General features: G+C 45.6%; 1 long non-coding RNA gene across 1 annotated transcript; it reads left to right on the forward strand.

The window, feature by feature from the left end:
- Nucleotides 1–5,992: 5,992 nt before the first annotated feature.
- On the forward strand, nt 5,993–12,083 carry LOC128119995 (uncharacterized). Its single transcript, XR_008221740.1, has 3 exons — nt 5,993–6,405; nt 7,720–8,071; nt 9,907–12,083. It is a non-coding gene; the product is annotated as an uncharacterized LOC128119995 (long non-coding RNA).
- The last annotated feature ends 11,539 nt before the right edge of the window (nt 12,084–23,622 follow it).

A 23,622-nucleotide genomic window follows, 5' to 3' on the forward strand; every position in this document is an offset into this window, starting at 1 on the left:
CAGACCTTGTTTTAGCCTGCACCTGGTTAAGTGGATCTCAGAGCAGTACTGAGTACTTCTTGTTCAAAGTATCCCAGGCACCATCTGATAAGTGACATTCTCATTCAACCTGGAAATGAGAAGACACAACACTTCAGAAGGCTTTAGTACTTGGTCTTGGAGTCTCTTATGGCAGCCAGAGAATCCCAGAATCCTCTTTAATATGTTAGGAGAGGGGATGTCAAAAAGGCATCATTTTTGAAAGACATTTTAGAAATTCTCTGGGTGTTCCCCCCCCCCCAAAGTATCCTGTCTAGGAATGATGATAGCATTCACTCAATTCACTCACTTTAAACATTCCTCCTTCAGTCTAGTATTTACCAGCCATCATGTCGTGTGTCCTAGGTGGTGATGGGCAGTTATTGTGAGCACATGGATGCTGCAGATAGGAGACAGGCTACTGAGAAAGTGACCTTCTTGTGGTGTAAAGGGGCTAGAAGGCAAAGCTGAGGTCTGAAGGATCAACATGTCTTGGCTGGGTGGAGAGGGGGGCAGGAGCAGGGGTCTGGTGGACAGACCACACGAGGAAGGGTTGAAAGCAGGGAGTGCTGGTGGCAATAACATGTTCTGTTTGGCTAGAGTGTAGATTACCTGTGGGCGGAGCACAGGGGTGAGGCTAGAGGAAGATGCGATGTGGTGGGTTTGGTGGATGGGGCTCCCTAGAAGAGCAGGGTCAATACTCACCCACTTCTGCTATTCCCACACTCCTTCGTATAAATCTTACCTCCCCAAGCGGCAGCCTCTCTTTAGTTCTAGAGTGAAATGAAATTGCCTAGCTTGTTGATGACGCACGTAACCCTGCACCCCTGGCATCCTGGATTTTGAAACGATGCTAAGAATATGTTCTAGTTGCTTTATGTCATGTGCCTGGTATTATGGCCTCTTGTCTGTCATTATGCTGCAAGTCCTTTGAGTCAGGTGTCTGGGATGCTCGTGAACAGGTGAGTCATGGAGTGGTACACCGGTACAAACTAGGGGAACTCCATGTCTCTCTGGCCAGGAACTTCTTGTCTGTCAGGATGAATGAGTTACGCATAGATAAGATTATCCTTAAGGCCATCGCTCACGCTCAAGAAAAACTCAAGAAATGGGTCCAGCAGTGTCCTGATAACCAAGGGATCCCGTTGGTCTAAGGAACCTTGGGATTCGGGACTTCCGGTGGGAGGATTGGCTAATGATTTCTTTGTACTCAGTCTTTAATTCTCCCGACAAGCTGGCAGTCACTCTCTGGTCCGGTGAAGGTTGTGAAGATGAGGCAATGTGTGTGACATCGTTCCAGTCACATGAAAATGGAACATGATGGCTCAGGCTGTAATCTCAGCACGTGGGAAGCAGAAGCAGGGGGATCGTCAAAAGTTCCTGGCTGGCCTGGACGACATAGAGACAGGCTAGCCTGAGCTGTGTATCAAGGCCTGCCTACCCACCCCAAACCAACAAAATCTAAAACCAAACCAAACAAACCGAAATCTACCCCAACCCTAAACTAAGCCAAAGCCCAACCTCCCCATCCAACCAATTGTCATCAACAACAAAAACAACAACAAAAATCCCTTTTCAATTTCTTTTTTTTTTTTTTTTGGTTTTTCGAGACAGGGTTTCTCTGTGTAGCTTTGCGCCTTTCCTGGAACTCGCTTTGGAGACCAGGCTGGCCTCGAACTCACAGAGATCCGCCTGGCTCTGCCTCCCGAGTGCTGGGATTAAAGGCGTGCGCCACCACCGCCCAGCCCCTTTTCAATTTCTTAGTCAATATAGTCGTCACTCCTTATCCAACGAGGAGATGTTCCAAGGCGTTGGAATGCTGGGAACTGCAGATAGCATCCCACCTTGTGTTATATAGACTTTGTTTTTCCTATACATACAAATTCACAATAAAGTTTAATTAGAAACGGGACACAGTAAGATTTGAGTTACCAGCTGGGCAGTGGTGGCGCTTGCCTTTAATCCCAGCACTCGGGAGGCAGAGGCAGGCGGATCTCTGTGAGTTTGAGGCCAGCCTGGGCTACAGAGTGAGTTCCAGGAAAGGTGCCACAACTACACAGAGAAACCCTATCTTGAAAAACCGAAAAACAAACAAACAAACAGCAAAAGACTTGAGTTACCACTAATAAAATGGAACAGTTACAACAATATACTACATAGCACAAGTTCCTTGAAACTTACGAATTACTTATTCCTGGAATTTCCCTATTTTGAATCTCAGTGTGAAACTGCAGGACGTGAAGCCACAGGTGACTCGGAATTGATGGAACTGAAAAGTGTCTAGTGATGTCGCATTAAGAACGGGACAGAAGCCGGGCGGTGGTGGCGCACGCCTTTATTCCCAGCACTTGGGAGGCAGAGGCAGGCGGATCTCTGTGAGTTCGAGGCCAGCCTGGTCTACAGAGTAAGATCTAGGAAAGGCGCAAAGCTACACAGAGAAACCCTGTCTCAAAATAACAAACAACAACAACAACAACAAAAAAGAACGGGACAGAAACCAGCCGTGGTGGTGCACATCTACAACCCTAACAGTCAAGGGGCTGGAGTAGGAGGATCTCTGTGAATTTCAGGACAGTCTGGAGGACTACACAGAGAGATCCTGCCTCAAAACAGACAAACACAAACCAAAGTGGGCATAGGAATCTGGCTCGTGTGTGGTCCATGAGAGGTAAGGCCAATCAATGTATCTACTACTAATTACAGCTAGACAGTAAATGGTAAAATGGAGTTTTATTTGAGATGTTATGGGATCTATACAGGAAAAACTGTCCTATTTTATTCAGAGATCAGAGGAAATTTTAAAGAATTGGTGATATTTAGTTGTTTTCTTTTTCTTGTCCTTTTTGGGTGGGGAAAGGGAGATACTGAGTCAGAATCTCATTCTGTAACCCATGCTAGCCTTGAACTTGCGTCTCAGCCTTGGGAGTACTAAGAGTACAGCAAACCATAATGCCCAGTTGAACTCCCAAGTGCTAGGATTACACATAGGCGAACCATAATGCCCAATTGGACTCCCAAGTGATAGGATTACACATCAGCATCACTGTGCTCCGCTTGAGCTGAGTCTGGGTGGTCAATCACAGGAGTCCATACAGCCTTAGGGAGAGAGGAAGATCGTCACATCTTTGACCCCAGCCCAGGCTACACAATAAGATTATTTATATCTGGAGAGCGAGGGAGATGGTTTCATGGGTACAAGCATTCACTGTATGAGTGTGAGGATTCGAATTCAGTTCCTGGATCCCATAGTGGAAGGAGAAAAATCTCCAAAAGTTGTCTGATATCAACATGTGCCATGACGTGTGTGTGCCTGGACACAAGCCTGAACAACACACACACACACAATAATACTTATTAATATTAATAATAATGACAAACAAAACCAAAAAAACTAAAAAGGATACTACCTACAGGGAAAAAACAAAGAATACATGTAGATACAGGGTTGGGCAAGGGCATTCTGGGTAGCGGAACTGTGAAAAAAGGAACGGAGACTTCTGACATGTTTAGGTTGGGGGTATCTGTTCATAACCTTAAAAAAAAATTCAGGGTGTTTGGGAGCTGTGGAAAAGTAGGCCAACAGATCAGAAAGATTCCCAGAAGGATATTTAAAGAAAAAAAATTAAAAACAAAAGACCCAGGTGTAGTCTGTGGGGAGAGCTCAATAGAATACGGCAGGTTCTGGGTTCAACTCCCAGCACCATTTGAGAAAACAGAGCAGGAAAGAAAAGAAATGAGCTGTGCCATAACTTAATTAAGTCCAGGGAAGAAAAAGGCATGGGGGTGAACAGGCTACAGAGGAAGGAGACTCATTTGAGAGTTAGAGTTGACTGAATTTCATTGATTAGACCCTGGGTGGTATAATGAGAAGAAAGGGTCACGAGTGATGGATGATACCTATCCTCTGGCTGGGCCTCTCGGGTGGGTGGTGGAACCATGACTCACATCTTACAGACCTTCTAATAGGCGGTTGGATGCTTCCGGAGAGCTTCTGCAAGGGTTTAATGAACGTGGTGCTGAAAGGGAAGGAAGCCAGTCCAGTGAGAACAGCAGGAGGGTGTGATTCTGGAAGGAGAGAGAATGAGAAGACCCCTTACAGATGTCAGGGCAAGGTGGGGCCCGGGTGGGGGGCTCTCCCCAATCTCACTATAAAATAAGCTAAATTGGGCAAATCTCCACTCAAGGGGAGCCTTGTGAATTTCAAAGGGGCAACCTCAAATGAAAACATTGGAACCCAGGTTCTATGTTTTGTGTATGGGATTAATCCTCCCCCTTGCCTGGGCAAGCCAGCATAGAACGATGTACATAATTGTCCAGAAATCAGTGTCGCTCCTCTGGAGTACGGTGATGCAGACTGATTTCCTTGGAGAGCCCTCTGTTCTGTTTGTTCTACCTACCACATTCTTGTGTGTGATTCAAAGTCTACTTTACATCCGTCCTGCCTTCTGGAACCTGCCCCACATGACGTCAACCGCGTTTCAGCTCCTTGGCTTCAATGCTCCTTGGCAGGAATTTGGGGTTTATTACAGATTCCCTTGAATGTTTCAGTTTCCACAGGGTGGGAACTGGCGAGTGAACCCAGGGTCCTCTGCGTGCTAGATAATCCCCTCGCCGCTGAGCTATGTCCCTAGACCTTTTTGTGCTTTTTTATTGTGAGATATGGGTCTCCCTGGATCGCCCAGACTGCCTCAGCCTCCTGAGTAGCTGGAATTAGAATCTTTACAGCCAGCCCTGGCTCACTTTTCATTTTCAACTGTTCCTAGAGAATACCCAGTCTTACTCACCTGACACCAGTCTGTATTTTTGTGCCCTGGTCATCTGCACTCTTGCAAAAAGCGGGCAAAAGTACTGTCCTTCCAGCTGACATGTGCCTGTTGGTTTGTTCATTCAGCAAAGGTTTACTGAGTATTGACCATGTGCCAAGCACATGATTGGGCCCCAGGGCATTTTCTTGGCTCCCTCTCCTCTGGCTCACTGGCTCCAGCCACGATCACTTGTTCCCACCCTGAGGCCTTTTCTCTTGCCCTTCCAGTTGCCTGGACTGTCCCTTCCCTGAGAACTTTTGTTTATTTATTTTTTATTTATTTTAATACGGGGTCTCTCTGTGTATCCCTGGCTGACCTACAATTTACTAGGTAGACCAGGCTGGCCTCCAACTCATAGAGATCCGCCTGTCTCGGCCCCCCTGAGTGCTGGGATCAAAGCCACTGTACCCAGCTTGAACTCTTAATATCAAGGTTTCCTTGATCTCATTCCCTTAGAGGAATCTTCTCGGGCTTGTCTCCTGCTATGCACTCGATATCTCAGCATCTTACACACTTTTCTCCACAATACTAGCTAAATCAGCTAGTCCCATGTAGTTTACAGGTAAACTATGGGATGGTAGCGATGCCCTCTTCTCCGCTGGAACTCACGCAGCAAGGATGGCGTCTCCCTCCTTGCAAGATCTCTGAAGGTTTGTTTGAGCCAATAAATGGGTGATATCAGCTATAACTGGGTTTCGGCCTCTGCTTCCTCGCAAGTACAGGTACCACATGTCTATATGGAATGCACATGCCGAGGGAAGACAGTGTGTGTCAGCATGTGGTAACGCTACCAAGGAGAATTAATGTGCTCTGTGGGCTCAGGGGAAGGTTGGAGTGTTGGTGTGCAGACCTGAAGTAGTTCATCATCTTTCACCCACTGCTGAGTATGGCCCAATTTCTTCTGCTTTATGCTTCCTAGAAGCTCTTAACGACTTCTAGTCCTAGAACAAGATCTTTGATTATTGATGAAGACATAATAGATCCTTCTAGCTATCTTAAGGCATGTGGTAAGATATATCTTTAGTGTTTTGCTTATATATATATTATATATATTATATATATATTACATATTACATAATAATGCTCCACTTCACCCACATATTGACTAATCATAGTCATCCTTACAGCTGTTCATGGATGTGTTTAACTCCCACGTGTGGTAAGCGATGCCCGTCATCGTGTTCATGACAAACCCTAGGTTTCCTCTTTTCTTTGTGCAGAGGCAGTTAGCCTGTGCACCGTTGTGGCCGTTTTTCCTGTCACCATAGCACCCACGCGTTAGAATTTAATTGAAGTGATTCCCCACCCCTACCTCCCTAACTCGGCAACATTTCTAAGGGAAGGATTTGCTGGGGTTCATTTTTGGAAAGGTCTCTGTGGACATTTGTTTACTTTGCCCTTGCCCTTGATATCAAAACGGCCACCACGGCGCAGCTGACGGGTAAAAGCCTCGCTGCTGAGGGAGCCGCCACAGGAGCACTTAATCACAGCTTTCCCGGTTCTGCTTTATAACCCGCCATCAGCGTAACGAGCGGAGGCTCCGTCCATTCACGTCACGGCTGCAAAAATTGATGTTTGTCCGGTCAGTGTCTAGTTAACGTCTTCTTTAGTCAGTTGAAAAGGCCTTTGTGTTTGGGGAGTCAGATGATAATTTTACCCAATTTCTTCATCTTTTTAGCAGGGGGGGAAAAAAAGGATGTGTGACCAAAATGCACAACATGTAATTAAAGCAGAAGATGGAATTCCATTGTTCTGAAGACTCAGCAGCACCAGAGGCTGAGAATAGGAAAGAGAACAGGACTTTGTCAGCGCCCTGTCTTGTGTTCCCCACCTGCCTTCCTCATTTTCTTTTCTTTCTTTCTTTTTCCTTTCTAGGCGAGAGAATCAATCTAGGGACTTTAGCATGTGGAGCAAGTCCTCTACTATTGAGCCTCAACCCCGGTAGACTTCTTCTCTATCCGTAACCTTGCTTACATCTCTCCTGCTCACAATTGCAGCTTCTTTTTCTACGAAACAAGTTAGATCGGAATACATATGGATAATTGATAAGGTTTAGAAATATCTTCCTACGGGAAACTTCTGTCTGGAAGAGCTATTGGGGGCTGCTAAATGAAGTGGCTTTTGGTTTATTTTTGAGAGAGAGGAGAGAGAGAGAGAGAGAGAGCACAAAAGAGACATCAGAGACAAAAAGAAAAAAAACAGAATAGGTAATTGTGTTCACTGTGAAACGGTTAATAATGCTGTCGATTTCGACCCCATTGCCATATAATGGAGATAAGAATCACATTATTCAGAAACATGCAAATACAGCGATTTGCTGGTCGTCACACACAGCCACTAATCACCATGCCACTCACACTATGTAATTTGCTCTGTGAACTCAGGCACATAAAAAATATCACTCTAATCACTTGCCAGTCATGGCAGCATTGAAGACAGCCCCAGAATAGTCCATGTTTGAAAGCGGACGTGCTGAGGGCTGCATTCTCCAAAGGCAAAAAATGGAGCCCAACACAATGGCCTTTGATTGGATTTGCAGAGCCACTGGCCGTAAAGGGACATCAGGGGACACTAAGCCCCGATGGCAGAGGGCTTGAAGTTAAAAACCAAAGTCTTGACATAGGATGGGCAGAATCGGAAAAGAGAGTTCCCTGTGACCTTAAAGAGTTCCGAGTTGCTCACTTCTACTACACAAGAAATACAGGCTTTGGGGAGTTTCTTTGGCTTAGATCTGCGTGGTCCGAAGATAGAAGTCCTTAGTGGCATGTGGGTCTCGAGCAATTGAAATGTGGCTAGTGCAACTGAGATGAGCTGGAATCATAAAATGAACAGCGAAGTTCAGAGACTGTGAGGGGAAAACTAAGTAAGATTGATCGTATTTATTTATTTGAAACAGGGTCTCGTGAGATCAGATTGGCCCTGAACCTGACATGTAGCTGAGGATGATCTTGAACCACTGACTTCTCCTGCTGGCACCTCCCAAGGGCTGGGATTATAAATGTATGCTATCACACCCACTTGAGGCACACCCAGGGCTTTCTGCTTTGAGGCAGACAATGATGCCAGCTGAGCTACATCCTCTTCGGGCCCATAGTATCATACTATAAATTGGTTATGTAGCAGAAGCCTGGTAAGTGGATTGAAACATCAAGATTAACATGTGGAGAAAGTGAGTTGGCACAGGAAGACTGGAATCCTCTCGTGGGCTCCTTCTCGTGAGAATCCTTCATCATACAAACTTGAAAGAGGTGGGCATTATGTAAATGTCCTCTAAAGGGTCATGGACCACATGACTCAGAACTTTTGGGGCCTTTCCTCAGCTCATTAGCTCATTCTAATTCTTAGGAATGTTTTTCCTCCCCACCTCCACCCCCCGAGACAGGGTTTCTCTGTGTAACAGCTCTGGCTGTCCTGGAACTAACTCACTTTTTAGAGCAGGCTGGCTTCTTCTTCTTCTTCTTCTTCTTCTTCTTCTTCTTCTTCTTCTTCTTCTTCTTCTTCTTCTTCTTCTTCTTCTTTTTCTTTTGGTTTTTTGAGACAGAGTTTCTCTGTGTAGTTTTGGTGCCTGTCCTGGAACTCACTCTGTAGCCCAGGCTGGCCTCGAACTCACAGAGATCGCCTGCCTACCTCTGCCTCCTGAGTGCTAGGATTTAAGGCGTGCGCCACCACCGCCCAGCTGTTTTTCCTTTCTTAACACGCTCTCTCTCTCTTTCTGATTGTGAGTCCTGGTGTGGTCCCTTGCCCTGGGATAGAAGAATCTGGAATTGAGTGTCTGCTAAAGTCAGGCCCACAGCTTGGCGCTTTTCTGCATGCTTCCCTCAACTCTCTGGGCCTTCTGGCTGTTTCTCTGACCTCTGCGTCTCCTGGCAACTGCTGGAAATTTTTAGCTTGCCTGTCCTGTTGTTTTTCCCTCAAGTGTTAGTGAAATTGTTCTTGGGCTTCCTTCTAAGTCCATTTTTGAATTATTTTATTAATGGGACTAAGACCTCAAAAGAGTGAACCTCGCCGGGCATTGGTGGCACACGCCTTTAATCCCAGCACTTGGGAGGCAGAGCCAGGCGGATCCCTGTGAGTTCGAGGCCAGCCTGGGCTACAGAGTGAGTTCCAGGACAGTCGCAAAGCTCCACAGAGAAACCCTGTCTCAAAAAACAAACAAACAAACAAACAAACAAACAAACAACAACAAAAAAGAGTGAACCTCAACTTCTTTGGTAACAAACGTTGAAAAAAAAATCTTGAATTTCTTCATTTAAATAAAATGTATCATCCAGATTCATTTCTTCTGTTTCCTTTTTCTTTTCTAACGTGACTATTCAGAAAATCTCCGGTTCCACAGGGTAGCTCCCATTTTATGCCTGTGGGGCAACACCCAGTCTACCTGAGTTAGAGGAGGCTTGTTTACTCAGCTGCTAAGATTCTCTCTCTCTCTCTCTCTCTCTCTCTCTCTCTCTCTCTCTCTCTCTCTCTCTCTCTCTCTCTCTCTCTGTATGTTTTCCTCTCAATACAATCAGGTTCCTTTGGAAACTCTTCACATCAATTTGGAAGCCAGCTTCCTCACGGCTGCTGAGGTGCAGAGTTCTTCCTTGGCAGGCTGCCCTGCACCTCTCTGCCATGCCAGAGGCTGGGGGAAACGTGTGCCTGTGTTGGCAAAGAAAGCTTTGCTGCCAAGGACACTGGTCCAGAGTATTCTAAGAGGACTTTGACCCCCCACTGTCGCTGGAATGTCAGCCTCCTTTGATTTAACCCCTTACCCTCCAATGTCCTGCCATCCAGATTCTAAATTCTAGGGCTCCAGTCTCTCATTTTGGTCTTCTGGTTTAACTGGAACAATGCAGGGGGGGGGGGGGGGGTTGTTCCTCCATGCCTGGCTCAGGTTTAACCCCCCTACCCTCCCCACCCCCGAGAAAAAACTAGGAAGGGGGTAGGAAAAACAAAAACAAAACCCCAAATCCAGCGTAGTGGTCTGTGGTGTTAGGGGAAATGGGAGTCCTGGTCGGACATTAGAAGTATAGGTTCACCTCCCCCAAACAGCTAGCTGTGGACACCTCACTATAACTGAGCTTCCGTTTTTTTTCTCTGTCAGGTGCCTGTGAAATGAACAGTGCTTTCTTCTGAGAACTGCCAGAGTGTCAGCCGAGAAGCATAATGGGTTGGATCTGGTGGCGCTTTATGGCCAGATCCTGTGGGTAGGCTGTTTTATTTGGCCAGGAAAGTATTGTTTCAGTGAATGGAAATGCTTTATTGGTGGGCGCACGCCAACGGGTCAGGCTTTGAAATGAGCGTGTGTCTTAAATTCAGCAGTCTGTGTCACCTGCTTGGCTCCTGGAGACAAATGCGTCCTATACCTTGTAAAAAAGCTGTGCTCGGTGACACACGGGGACACAGCCACGTGACTGAGGGCAGCCTGTGTGCCCAGCACTTTAGGGACAACAGGGTTCTGCTGCTCTCTGACAAGAACACAATGGAACAACCAAATCCAGGCAAACAGACACGGGCCGAGCTGCTCTTAGCTCTGAGTGCATCAACCGCCAGGCTTTGAGGAACGGAAGTTAACTATCTGCCTCAGGGGAAGGGCCGAGCTGCTCTTAGCTCTGAGTGCATCAACCGCCAGGCTTTGAGGAACGGAAGTTAACTATCTGCCTCAGGAGAAGATTTGTTTAAGAGAAGAGATACTTTTGAGCCAAGATTGGGCCATACATAAGATTAGCTCCTTGTTCTCAGCTACTTCGGATGAATGAATCTAAAGAAAAGGAAAGAAAGACTCGGAGCACCCATTTCTCTTCACAGGGCCTTGAATCTTTTTCTTCTTTTAACCAAAGTTCATCTATTATTGAAGTTGTAATAAAGTATTTATCAATGCATATAAAAATGCAGGAATAACACACTTTTTTCAAGACTGATAACAGATAAAATATTTAACGGCAAGATAAAACGGAAACAGGCCCAATGACTTTTTCTTGAGTTTTAAGTTGGTCTCTGTCTACATATGTATGTGTGTTACTTGTTTTAAAGACAGAGTCTCATGTAGCCCAGGCTGGCCTTGAATTCCTGATCCTCCTGTCTCATCCATCCCCAGAGTGTTTGGATGGCAGGTGTACATCACCATACCTGGCCTGGGTTTGATAGTCATCTTATTGAATAGTTATCATAATAGGCACAACTCTGTGATCTTAGCACTTGGGAGGATCAGAAGTTCAAGGTTGCCCTTGGCTACGTAACAAATTCAAGGCCAGTCTCAGCAGCCTTAGTTCAGCTGTGCATGTAGGCCAGCCCTGCACTGCCTTTTGAATCCAGGGTGACCAGAGACTGTTTGCTTAGGAAGCTGGGAGCTCCCGATCACCATGGCAGTTGCCATTAGCATCAGGGGTAGTGATAAACAACCCAGTCCCAGCCCCAGCTGAGTTTGTTTGACCCATTTCGGTTGCTATCCCAACCAAAAGGCACCACCTTCCACCCCAGACTGCCTTGGGATTGGCTATCCCAGAGGGCAAAGTTGAGGGATGGCAGTGTGGGTGTTGGCCTTGGCATTGGGCTTCACCCTGTGTTTCTTCCTTCTGCCGCAAGCCTGAATGAAGGTCACTGTAGGCTCCTTCAGCGCTCAGCCTGGGGAACCAGCCTTACTTGAATTGGAGCCTTTACCCTGCCGGGCTCTGGGTGGTTACTTGGGATAGGTTTTAGGTCTAAATCTCTGTTTCTCATAAGTGGAAGTGTGTGCTGAGGGCATTGCTGTGGAATAATGCTTTTGTACACTGGTTTAATAAAACACTGATTGGCCAGTAGCCAGGCAGGAAGTATAGGTGGGATAAACATACAAGGAGAATTATGAGAAGAGGAAGGCTGAGTGGGGAGATGCCAGCCCGCCATCCAGGGAGCAGCATGTAATGGCACACAGGTAAAGCCATGGAACATGTGGCGACATGTAGACTAACAGAAATGGGCTGAGTTTAAATGTAAGAGCTAGTCAGTAATGAGCCTGAGCTAATGGCTGAGCAATTTTAATTAATATAAGCCTCTGTGTGTTTACTTGGGTCTGAGCAGCTGTGGACCAGGCGGGACACAGGAAAACTTTCAGCTACAGGGCAGGGTGAAAATTTCATCCCAGCAAGCCCCCCAAGGATGACTGCACCCACAAGCTTGACTGAATCCTTGGAACAACTCTATGAAATAAGGATCTCAGCCATTCCCACTTCACGGATGAGGCAATTGGGACATGGGAGAGGTTTCATAGCCAAGGCAGATCTGAGATAATAAAACAGTGCGAGTCTGGAATCTGTTCCTAAGCTTTAAACGACACACAAATAATACTAAACACACATTATAGACACAGTTGAGACTGTACAAATTCTCTTAAGTAAATTTTTTTTTTTTTTTTAGTTCTAGTTCTCATGGTTTCTGTGAGTTACTTAGATTAAGAGTAGTACGGTGAGGCAGGGAAAGATGGACGGAGAATGGTTTACTGGTTGAGGTCAGATCTGAATAGGAGGGAAATGTCTAACATTCTATGCACCATGTGTGTGCCTAGTGCCCATGGAGGCTAGAAGAGGGCATTGGAACCCCTGGAGCTGGAGTTACAGATGGTTGTGAGCTGCCATGTGGGTGCTGGGAATCAAGCCTGGGTCCTCTGGAAGAGCAGCCAATGCTCTCAACTGCTAAGCCAGCTCTCTAGCTCACTTTGGACAGGGAGGCCGGAGCAGTGGTACACATCTGTCACTCCAGTGCTTGGGAGGTAGCTATGATTCAAGGCTAACCTGCGTGCTCTGTCTTTAAATAAACGGACAAGGAGAACATCGGACTAGGGTGACTGTGGTTAATAACAACTAATTTGTTTATTTCAAAATAGGTAGTAGAGATGGCCATGGTGACGCACACCTACAATCTTAGTCCTTGGTAGGCTGAATCTGGGAGATGATGAGCTCAAGGTCAGTTGGAACTACACAGCAAGACTCCATCTCAACAAATGAAAAACCCAAACAAAAATAAGAAGAGAGGATTTTGAATGTTCCCCAAACAAAGAAATGATACAACAACAGCCGTTTATGGGGGAGGTTATAATGATCTGATATTTATACACAGTGCTCATATATTGAATATCATACTATACTTCCTAATCATACACAATTATTATCTACATAGTAGTGGAAAAACTATGTTTATGGTGGTGACACGCCTTTAAGTCCAGCACTCGGGAGGCGGAGGAGAGTGAATCTCCGTGAGTTCGAGGCCAGCCTGGTCTACAGCGAGAGTTCCATGACAGTCAGGGCTACACAGAGAAACCTTGTCTCAAAAAACAAAAACAAAAAACAAAACAAAAAAACAAACAAAAACATTAACCACAACCAAAGGGAGTGGGAATAAGATGATTTTTTTTTTTTTGAGAGAATAATGCCCACCCCCACCCACCTCTCCTCTTTTGGTGGTTTTTCTTTTTGTTTTGAGACAAGATTTTACCATGTAACCCTGGCTATCCTGGCTTTTCCTATATAGGCCAGGCCATCTTTGAACTCACAGAGAGCCACCTGCCTCTGCCTTCTGAGTGCTGGCATGAAAGGCGTGTGCCACCTCACCTGATTTTTTGAGACAGAGTTTCACAGTGTCATCTAGGCTTACCCCAAACTCTTAGGGATCCTCTTGGACCACAGGCAAATGCCCCATATCATTTATCGCTGCTGGAGATGGAACCTATGGCTTCCTCACACTAGGCAGGCATTTTAGCAGCTGAGCTACATCCCCAGCCTTCCGTTCCTTTGTTTTGTTTTGACTCCAGTTTATTGTTTGACTCCAGTTATTATTACTTTTACCACATTTTGTGGTTTCTATTTTATTTTGTCCTTGGTGATGAACACTAACATCACCTCATCAATTTCTTGCATGTGTAACGTGTTCATGACATGTTATGTTTGTGCTGTATGTGCACGTATAGCAGCGGTTCTCAACCTTCCTAACGCTGCGACCCTTTAATACAGGTCCTCATGTTGTGGTGACCGCCCCCCTCCAATGATAAAATTATTCATTGCTACTTCATAACTATAATATTGCTACTGTTAGGAATTGTAAATATTTGATATGCAGGATATCTGATATGTGACTCCCGTGAAAAGGTTATTTGACCCCCAAAGGGGTCTCAAGCCACAGGTTGAGAACTTGGGGTGTATAGGTACCTCTGTATCCTTAGAGGGCAGAGGACAGCAATGGATGTCCAACTCTATTAATAATCTTTTATTCTTTTGAGGTAAAGCTTGCAATTTTGGTTACCTGGGTGCTGGGATCCGAACTCTGGTCCTTATGTCTGCTCAGCAAGCACTCCTAATCAACTACTGTACCATCTCTCCACTACTGTCACCCCTACTTCATACACCAACACTGGTTAACATCCAAAGTGCTTAGACATCGTAAGGGAGGAACATTCAAGGAGCGAGCCTGATTTAGTTAGGTGTTTCTATTGCTGTGAAGAGATACCATGACCACAGCAACTCTTAGAAAGGAAAACACTTACCTGGGCTCGCTTACAGTTTCAGGGGTTCAGTCCATGATCATCATGATGGGGCACAGTGACATGCAGGCAGACATGGTGCTGGAGAAGGGGCTAAGATTTCTACATCTTGATCTGTAGCAGCGGAAGAGGGTCTGTCCTCATTGGGTGTAGCTTGATCATAGGAGACTTCAGAGCCCACACCCACAGTGACACGCTTCTTCCAACAAGGCCACGCCTCCTAATAGTGCCACTCCCTTTGGGGGGCCATTTTCTTTCAAACCACCACAGAGCCCTCCAGGTTTAAGGATAATTTCACCTGATGCTCAATTTTGACCTTGGCCTGTGGGAATGCTTCTGTTCTTGGGATAGATATCTAAAACAAACAGGGGCAGGGTACAACTGGACATTGTACTGTCAGCTTCCAGGTGAGGGGCTTGTGAGGGGAGAGATCTCATGACCTAAAGGACCATGACCCACTGCACTGACTGGCACATAAGACGTGTGAACTTGGCAAGAAATGGAATAGGATTTCTTTGGGCCAAACTCCAATTATCAGCACGGTAAGAAAAAGCAAGAGGAACATCATTTTCAAGATATGCTGCTCCATTTTAGGTCCTTTACTTAAACTGTCAATTCATGTCACAGAAAAATCTCCATCCTGTGACTCAACCTTCGTACTTATTTATCTTAACATACAAAACAGACACTTAATTTAACAGTTGCAGGTAATCCTGTGGGCGAAGTGGTACAGATCCAGGACCTAGCGGCAGGGTCAGCTCTGCCTTGGGAACCTCTTGCTATGACTCCAATAAACTGAGTAACTGGACTTCTACTTAAGTCTTTCATGTGGTGGATTACAGAGCAGCTCACGCTGTCCATGTGGTCCACCTGGACCTGTGGCCATGGTCCCTGCAGGCTGGTCTTGCCCAGCACTCTGCTGACCCTGAGCAGCTTAATGATGGGCACATAGCTCATGTCCATGATGGCAATCTAATGGAAGTCTGGCAGATAGCCATGGTGACTCAGTCTCAAGCTCATGTAATCTTACGCAAGTTGTCAGACATAGAAAATATGTCCCATTGGATGGAAAACAGGGCTAAGGTGAAGACTTTTGCTTTTTGTTTTGAGACAAGGACTCAACATTGCACAGGCTGGCCTTGAACTAGTTCCGCATTTGAGGACGCCCTCGAACTCCTGATCCTCTTGCCTCTACCCTCCGTGTGCTGGGATGATAAGCTTAAGTGTAGTTTTTCCTTATAATATCATCGGTTTCTGATCAATTTATCGAGGTAACCCTGATGTTAGGACCATCTCCATATTTATATAAAATTTATTGAGAACCAATAATGTGCCAGCCACTGTTCTAAGAGCGTCAAGTGTATCGACATTTACTTCTCATGATGGCTCCCATAAGGAACATGTATGATCCCATAGATGTTCTGAGAGGCTGCCCAAGGTCATATAGCTCTAGTGTCTACCCAGTGAGGGCAGACCCCTTCTGCTGGATTTGAACTCAGCAGCCTTGTTTTGGTCTCATAATTAACAGTTGACTTCTTATTTTGTTCAAGTCATTTCGGTTTTTAATATATGATTTTCTGTGTTGGTCACACTGAGTGAACATATTGCAGAGATCTCAGGTGTTGCAAGCCCCCATCTTGCTCTCTCCTGGGTATCCAGCACCTGCTCTGTCCCCCTCTGAATTTTCTTTGTAGGCAGAGTTTTTTGTCCCACCAGCCCACTCTCAAACAACCACATAGAGACTTATTATGAATCATAAATGCTCGGCTGATAGCTTAGGCTTGTTTCTAACTGGCTCTATAACTTAAATCAACCCATATTTTTTCTAATCTATGTTCTACCACGTGGCTCAGTACCTTTTTCAGTACAGCATGTTCATCTTGCCTCACTCTGAGTCTCCTGGTGACTCTGCCCTCCTTCTTCCCAGCATTCTCTCAGTCTGACTCTCCCACCTAACCTCTTCCTGCCTAGCTATTGGCCAGTTGGCTCTTTATTAAACCAATGATAGCAATACATATTCACAGTGTACAAAAGGATTACTCCATAGCATTTCTTCTTAGGAACAAAGAACTTGGAGGAGGTAGGTTTCCTAGGAAGTGGACAGACAGCTGCTGCTTCAGCTTATGGCTCTTCCTGCACAGAGGCAGCATCTCTCAAGTGACCCATCTGAGACCTCCCCTCGTCCTCTGCTCCTGTGTCTGCTACAGGGACCAGCAGGGCAATGGATCTCCTGAAAGCTTGACTCTTCCTTCTCTTCTGTCTCCTCCTCCATGCAGACATGGCCCAGAGCCGCTGATTGCAGAGCAAGGTAAAGCCCTGAGCAGATATTCAGCGCTTACTAGAATGGAGGGCATTGAATGATTCCCTGGTCTTGGACAGTCTGCAGGGAACTGGCTTTTGCTTTTCTGTCCAGAAAAGGACATGCAATATATACTGAGACTTCTACTACTACTACTACTACTACTACTACTACTACTACTACTACTACTACTACTACTACTACTACGAAGAGAAGGATGGAAGAGTTGGTAGTCTCTTTTGTATTGCCAGGCATATAAGATCACCTTTTTTTGAGTAAGCAGAAGAGAGACCATGACTGTCACAGTGAGTGGGGCCTTGGATTCCCTCTTGGTATTATTATGGAAAGGTGGTGTGGCTGGGTGGGCTGGCCAACCCTTCCTTGTTGATGTCATGGAGATGCTTGGAGGAGATGGTGGGCCAGTGAGTGTCACCAGCACATCTCCAGGCTTAGCAGAGTCTGAGCTAATGTTTCCCCTTCTCAGCCCTTTATCTGTGCCAGGTAAAGCCAGTCATCAGGAGGGAGAGGTGGGACTGCTGTGTGCACATGAGTCACGGAGGCTCTGAGAACCCAAAGTTGGCCGGTGACTGAAAAGGACGGTATCATGGGAACCAAATTAGTGTTTACCTGGAAGGTCATTCACAAAGCCTGAGGTTACGCCACTGTCCTGTGAGCTCTGGAGGATGTGCTGGGGGTGGGGTGGGGTGGGGTGTGGGGAGATGGAAGGGAAGGGTGCAGTTCCTTGTGGACCTCAAAACCTGACTTTCTCAGGAGCCTTGAAAGGGCAGGGAATAGTTGGTAAGGGAAAATGGCTGATAGAAAAAGGCAGCCCGAGCTGGAGAGATGACTCCGTGGTTGCAGGCACTGGCTGCTCTTCCAGATTACACGGGTTTGATTCCCAGCATCCACACAGCAGCTTACAATCACCTGTAACCCTAGTCCTAGGAGTCCAGTTCGCTCTTCTGGCCTCTGCAGGCAACGGGCACACACATGGTATACAGACGTACATGTAGGCAAAACATCCATTGTACATAAAAATAAGGAAAGAAAAATTAAAAAAAAAAGAAAGAAAGAAAAAGAAAAAGACAATGAAGAGAAGAAGAATGGGAGAGGACCATGGTGGGGTATAGTAATAAAACAATGATATATGTGCATGGAAATGTCACAGTGAACCCATTTCTTTGTATGCTAACCAAATAAATAAAAAAATAGTAATAATAAAGAAATAAATTCTTTCTGGTTTACACCCCTCTCCTAAAAGAAAGAGAAAAGAAAAGGATGGCTAGACAAGAGGGGTCTTACAGCAAAGGAAATGTGGCTCACTGAAACTGGAGTGGAACTCACCTACCTGGTGGATTTGGTGAGACAAGTTTCCTGGCTGTGGGTGCCTCCCTGACTCATCCACATCACTTATCTGGGAAGCCCAGCTGCCTAGTGGCTCTGAAGATGGGTCAGCTGCTCACTCGCCTCATTGACCTGCGTTATCACCACCATCACACTGGTCAGCTACTTCTGTTTTGTTTCGCTTGCTAGTCTTGAGCAGGTTCTGTAGACCAGGCTGGCCTCGAACTCACAGAAATCCACCTGGCTCTGCCTCCCGAGTGCTGGGATTAAAGGCGTGTGCTACCACCGCCTGGGCTCACATGCTAGACTTGAACTGGTTCTGTAGCCTAGGTTGGCCTAGAAATTGCAATCCAGTTTTTTCTGCTGTGGAATAGCTGGATTTACAGCTTTATGCCACTATTGTGTGCAGGTCACAGCTGAAGCCCTAGACCCAGATACGTGATCTATGAAAGGGCTTGAAGAGATCTTTATTCAAGGGTAGGAATGGCTAAGCACACGACTCTAAAACCAGGCTTATCCTGTTTTGTCTCTGCCGTGTGTTTGGTTGAGTGACAGTGGGGGCATTTCTCAGCCTACCTGAGCCTGAGTTTTCCCGCCTGTAAAACCTACACCATGCCATTGAGTGCCGTGAGTTACACAAGAGAAGTGACTGTGCCTGGGAAACACTGGACACCCCGCAGGGAACAGCCAACTTTGTTGTTAGTGCGAGTATTTGCTCTGGTCCCATTTCTGTGGCTTTCACAAAAATACCTTAATAAAAAGCAGCTTGTGGGGTTGGGGATTTAGCTCAGTGGTAGAGTGCTTGCCTAGCAAGCACAAGACCCTGGTTTTGGTCCTCAGCTCCAGAAAAAAAAAAAAAAAAAAAAAGGAAAAAAAAAAAGAAGCAAAGAAAAGAAAGGAAAAGCAAAAGAAAAAGCATCTTGTTGGACAAAGCTCATGGTTCCAGGCTGCAGTCCATTATGACAGGGATGTCAAAGCAGCAGGGACATAAAACAGCTGGTCATGTGACATCCCAGAAAGACACGAATGCCTGTGTGCTCACTACCCAGCTCACTCTGTCTACTCTCATCATCCAGTGCAGGACCCAAACCCTGGGAAACGTGCTGGCCACAGTGAGCAGGGGAAGCGCTTCCTTCCTACGTCAATGCATGCAATCGTGACAGTTTTTTATTTTATTTTATTTTCTATCATCAGCTTGATAAAGTACAGATTCTTATCCTAATAGTGAAATGTTTCACTGAGGCTTGCCCAGTGATTGAGTAGAACCAAAACTTATTATAAGCCACAGTCATCCTAGGGTCCCCCCTGCTATGTAGCCTCCCTGGGTCTGTGGGTTGCAGTCTGATTGTTCTTTGCTTTATATCTAGTATCCACTTATGAGTGAGTACATACCATGTTTGTCCTTGTGGGTCCAGGTTGCCTCACTCAGGATGATATTTTCTAGTTCCATCCATTTGTCCTCCAGAAGTGTCCATGGGCCAACTAGATTTAGATAGTCTCTTATCAGGACTCTCTGTTAGGGGATTCTAGACTGTGTCAAGGGTACAGTGAAGACTAGTTATCACTCACACTAGTCGTTGTTGGTAGAATCCTCTCTGATGCAGAAGGACAAGACCATTAGCAGATCAGGTTTTCTGCCCCTGGTCTTCCACTAACGAATTAGCTATGCAACCTCAAACCAGTCCTTGGCTATCTGAGACTGACTCATCTCCCTAAGGACAATGACTGTACTTCTTCATGCTGGACTCCGGGTGTACTGTGGAGTCAAAACAGAACATTACGTCACCCATATTTTTACTGCAGCCCCAACTGTGATCCACCAGAAATGCAAATTCTTGGGTCCCATCCCATGCCCAGAGGGTCAGAAACTGAGGGTGAGGCTGGCCATCTGCCTTTATCCACAGCTCTGGGTGACTCTATAGCACCCTCGGGCCTGAGACTCACTGTCATATAGTTTCCAGTGGAGGAGAGAGATGAGTTACCCTAAGAAACTAACTTTGTGTTGAGTAAATGTTTTACTTTTGACTTAGGAACAATAAAATGACCTTTCCCCTCCTCTTCCTACTTAGGCAGAAAGATATTCTTTCTTTCTTTCTTTCTTTCTTTCTTTCTTTCTTTCTTTCTTTCTTTCTTCCTTCCTTCCTTCCTTCCTTCCTTCCTTCCTTCCTTCCTTTTTCTTTCTTTCTTTCTTTCTTTCTTTCTTTCTTTCTTTCTTTCTTTCTTTCTTTCTTTCTTTCTTTCTTTCTTTCTTTCTTTCTTTCTTTTATCTATCTATCTATCTATCTATCTATCTATCTATCTATCTATCTATCTATCTATCTACCTGTAGAGACAGGGTCTTACTCTGTAGTCCTGGCTAGCCTGGAACTCACAAAGATCAGGCTGCCTCTGTCTCTAGAGTGCTAGGGTTGAGGGTGTGTTCCACGATGTCTGGCCAAATATATTTTCTGTCAGTATTATGGCCTGAGTTGTGTCCTCCTCTAAATTCATATGTGGAAGCTCCAGCCTCTTCCCCCAGAATGTGACTGTACTCAGAGAGGCCTTAAAGGACTGGACAAAGGAACAGCTTGGATGCACCTTCATCTACTATGTCCTTGGGAGGAGGAATTTGGAGACAGACAGGTTCAGAGGGAAGACCAGGCAGAGACATATGGAGAAGACAGCTGAAGGAGAGATGCCTCAGAGAACAGGACCCAAGCTGTCATCTTGCATTTTGTAAAGATTTATTCATTTTCATTTTGTGTATTTGGGTGTTTTGTCTGTGTTTATGTCTAAGTACCCTGTGTGTTCCTGGTGCCTGTGGAGGCCAGAAGTGTTGGATCCTGTGGAACTGGAATTATAAGTGGTTGTCAGCTACCAAGTGGGTGCTGGGATTTGAACCTCAGTCCTCTGGAAGAAGCAGCCAGGGCTCTTCACTACCAAGCCATCTCTCCAGCTCCTCCTGCTGCCAGCGTGGACATCCAGAACTGTGGGGAAACACACTTCTGCCGTGTTACATTCGGCCTACAGCATTTCACTACAGCTGAGGGTGAGAGAAGAGGAAGCAGGCCAGAGAGTGACCTGGCCAGGCACTAGGCTGCTGGTGGGGAGGAGGTGAGTGTTGGCTTGAGGGTTTAGGGTTTAGGGAAAAGCCATTTTTAGCTGCCTCTCTAGATGAAAACAGAATAGAGATAGCACAACTCCTTGTTTCAAAACAATTCTTCACTTTGTACATGACTCCCTTGTTCCTAGGAGGGAGATTAAGATGATAAAGTCCCTCTGAAATCAATGACAGTCAGTGGAAAAGAATGGTTTTATAAATAACTTGTTCACATATAACGTTTTAGGAATGTGCTCATCTCAGGAAGGTGGATATCCAGGGCCTCTGCAAAGGGTTCTGTGGTTGTGTGGAAGGGGTAGATTGGAAAGATCAAAAGAACTATGAGCTGCCGACTAGACTATTGCACTCATATCTCAGAGAACCAGAAATTGCTAGCTTCTCTCTTCCTTTCCTCTCTCACTTCTTCCCTCCTCCCTTTTCTTCTGACTTTCCTTGTAATTGGTTGTTTTATTACCTCTTTTACTCTTTGCTCTCTGGCTCTTTGTTCTTTGGGGCCCAACACCCAGCTCCCAAATAAATCACACATAGAGGCTTATTCTTAATTATAAATGCCTGGCCTTAGCTTGGCTTATTTCTAGACAACTTTTCTCAACTTAAATTATCCTTTCTACCTTTTGCCTCTGGGCCTTTTCCATTTCTTATTTCTGTATATCTTACTTTCACTCTTACTCTTACTGGTTGGGTGGCCCCTTCTTTTCTTGCTCCTTCTCTTCTCATTCCTTGATCTTCCTCCTTCTCCTCCCAGATTTCTCCTTCTATATATTCTCTCTGCCTGCCAGCCCTGCCTATCCTTTCTCCCACCTTGCTATTGGCCATCCAGCTCTTTATTAGACCAATCAGAAGTTTTAGACAGGCAAAGTAACACAGTTTCAAAGGGTTGAACAAATGTAACATGAAAGAATGTAACAGATTTTTGTGTCATTAAACAAATGTTCCAGAGCATAAACACATGTAACACATCTTAAATTAATGCTCCACAACACTTCCTTCCTTTTGCTGTGCTAGGGATGGAACCCAGGGCCTCCTCCTTGCACATGCTGGGCAAGCATTCTATAACTCAGCTGCAAGCCCAGCCCTTTTCTTACTTTTCATTTTGAGAGAACCTTGCTAAGTCACCCCGGCTGGCCTTAACCTCACATTATGCAGCCCAGTCAGGCTTTGAATTTTTCCATTCTCCTGCCTCAGCTTCCTAATTTATTGGGCTCACAGACAGACCTGAACCACCAGGCCTCGGCTTTACATTTTTTAATTTTTCGATATATATTTATTTATGATCCAGGAGTGGTGGTGGATGCTTGTAATTTAATGGCAGCACTTGGGAGATAGGGGCAGGAAGATCAGGAGTTCAAAACCACCCTCAGTGACATGAGGAGGTTGAGGCCAGCCTTGAGACTTTGATTGTTGTGTCAAAAACCAAACCAAAACAACAACAACCTCCAACCAAACAAAAAGGATATGTGTTACCTATTTTACCTGTCCAACTTCTGAGAAATGCTCGGGCCAGGGGGAAGGGGGGAGGTCTCTTATCTTTGTCTCCTCCAGAGTGTGGACAATAAATTTCCTCTTTATTTTAATTTTTTTTTATCCTTTTGAGACACAGTACTGATAAGTAGGGTAGGCTAGCCTGGAACTCATGGCAATCCTCCTTCTTAGTCTTCCCAGTTGTTGGGATTACAGGTATACACCGCCATGCCCAACCAATTAATTTCTTTAAAAGTTTATGCTAAGCCTGGACTTGTGAGATAAAATGATCTCTGATTTCAACAAGACATCCCCAAACCCCATTTTGCTAACGCCTGTACCTGTGGCAGAAAAATGGCTTTCCCTATTTTTTATTTTTTTTGGTTTTTTTTCGAGACAGGGTTTCTCTGTGTAGCTTTGCGCCTTTCCTGGAACTCGCTTTGTAGACCAGGCTGGCCTCGAACTCACAGAGATCCGCCTACCTCTGCCTCCCAAGTGCTGGGATTAAAGGCATGAGCCACCACTGCCCAGTGGCTTTCCCTATTTTAAGGGAAGGATGCTTCCTTTTTTTTTTTTTTTTTTTTTTTTTTTTTGGCCTGTTTCTCAGGTTTATTATTAACCAGCTCTTACACTTTAAATTAATCCATTTCTATTCGTCTATATTTTTTTTTCTTCTGACACTTTTTTTTTATTTATTTTAATTTATTTTGCAATACAATTCAGTTCTACATATCAGTCACGGATTCCCTTGTTCTCCCCCCTCCCGTCCCCCTCACCTTCCCCCCAACGCCCCCCCCCCCCATTCCCATCTCCTCCAGGGTAAAGCCTTCCCCACAGACTGAGGTCAACCTGGTAGACTCAGTCCAGGTAGGTCTAGTACCCTCCTCCCAGGCCAAGCCAAACAATCCTGCATAGGCCCCAGGTTTCAAACAGCCAACTCATGCAATGAGCACAAGATCTGGTCCCACTGCCTGGATGCCTCCCAAACAGATCAAGCCAATCAACTGTCTCACCCATTCGGAGGGCCTGATCCAGTGTGGACCCCTCAGCCATTGGCTCATAGTTCATGTATTTCCATTCATTTGGCTATTTGTCCCTGTGCTTT

Source organism: Peromyscus californicus, unplaced genomic scaffold, assembly GCF_007827085.1.
Source record: "Peromyscus californicus insignis strain IS unplaced genomic scaffold, ASM782708v3 Scaffold_24__1_contigs__length_46423439, whole genome shotgun sequence".
NCBI lineage: Eukaryota > Metazoa > Chordata > Mammalia > Rodentia > Cricetidae > Peromyscus > Peromyscus californicus.